The sequence below is a fragment of the Myotis davidii genome, unplaced genomic scaffold (genome assembly GCF_000327345.1).
Source record: "Myotis davidii unplaced genomic scaffold, ASM32734v1 scaffold290, whole genome shotgun sequence".
Lineage (NCBI taxonomy): Eukaryota > Metazoa > Chordata > Mammalia > Chiroptera > Vespertilionidae > Myotis > Myotis davidii.
Window position 1 is genome coordinate 1,908,588 of NW_006285049.1, and position 1,465 is coordinate 1,910,052.

A 1,465-nucleotide genomic window follows, 5' to 3' on the forward strand; every position below is an offset into this window, starting at 1 on the left:
ATCAATTCAGTCACAGGAACACCACCAGGGCCATTTAGTTCTTCAGAGGGCAGACCCTTTGGTCCTTTCCTCTCTTTATTTAGAAAAGTAGATCTCTGGTGGATCCCCAATAGCTTTCCTCACACCTACACCCCTGTTTCAAACTCCTCAAGAGTTCTGGGCGTTTTTACATGTTCAGAATCTAACCTATGCCAATCTGAAGCTCTCTCCCCCACCCCCTTCCCCCATTTTTCTTCTTTTCCCTAATGGCCAATCAAGCATGATGTGGTGCAGAGTACTGGGCTGCAAGTTAAGAAACTTATTTCCTAATCCCAGATCTCCTATACACTTTATAACTTTGGGAAAATATTTCACTTTTCTGAAACTGTTAAACTATCTCCAAAATCCTCTACAATCACTAACGTTCTGTGATTCTCAAAACACAATATAGCCTGAGCTTGATTGAGCTCTCAGGTCTGCATCTGCCAAGGTGGCAACAGGTTCCAGCAGATGAAAGGCCAGGAGAATGCTGCCATGGAAACTGGAGCTGTAAGCAATAATCGCCCACCGGAACCAGAAGACGGCGGGTGAGGGGGTCGGGGGAACAGAGAAAAGCGAAGGACGGAAGGCATACGAACAGTATTCCGGGAACAAGAAAAAGCCCAAACTGAAAGATCAGAGAAATTGTGACTGCAGCCTCAGATGCTTCCTAGGTTTCTGAGCCTGGTCACACTGCGCAGGCGTTCCGCGGGTTCTTCACTGTGCTCTTTGACCTCCCGCCCCAACCCCCTTCCTCCTCAGCCACCGAGCGGCTCTTCCGGTGTTGGGGAGGCGGTTCCGGTTCGCGGCCGTTCCCGGGTTTTACGTTCCGCGCCCGGCCGGAAACCCCTTCGTATAGCAGCCGGTTCCGGTTCGGTGAGTGGCGGCGGGAAGCTGGGGGAGGGGGAGGATGGAGGGAGCCTGGGCCGGGAAGTTGTGCTGCTCTGGGCCCCGCAACCTGGGCTGGGCTGGGCGGAAGCGAGGACGGCTGTGGGGACGGCGCTGTTGCCTCTGCCCCGCCCCCTGGGACCACCTCCCCTCCCCGGAGCTGTCCACCGGCGACCCGGCCGATGGCCGTTAGGCTCCGGGAGCCGTTCCTTCAGGCCTTTTCCTTTTGGGCGGTGGGAGGCGGTCTCCCCGCCCTTCCGGCAGCCCCCGTCTCGGCGCCCAGCTCTCCCGGGAAACAGGCCGGTTGGGATTTCGGGGCTTTCCCGCCAGAGCAGGGTCATCTCACGGGAAAGGTGTTTTCGCCGGGAAGATCAGCTTTTCTTTTCTTTTTTTTCCCCACCTGCTTCCTCTCCCGCCTTCCTTGAGACCTGACTGGTATTTCTCGACTGCTTCTGCGTCTCCCGTAACCATTTCTCCCACTCGTTTACTCTGTGGTATCTCCCCGAGATGTGAGGTCGCTAGTGCCACCGCCAGAAAGAAACGTCCGGACCCTCCTGCC

General features: G+C 56.0%; 1 protein-coding gene across 2 annotated transcripts in view; it reads left to right on the forward strand.

Annotated features, from left to right (window-relative positions):
* Positions 1–588: 588 nt before the first annotated feature.
* Positions 589–1,465, forward strand: part of SENP1 (SUMO1/sentrin specific peptidase 1) — a 49,252-nt gene continuing 48,375 nt past the window's right edge. Inside the window, exon 1 of one of the 2 annotated variants that reach the window (XM_015558593.1) lies at positions 589–894. The gene's annotated coding sequence lies outside the window, so the exon portion shown is untranslated. The remainder of the gene's footprint in view (positions 895–1,465) is intronic. The other variant, XM_006755495.2, reaches the window with a different exon arrangement.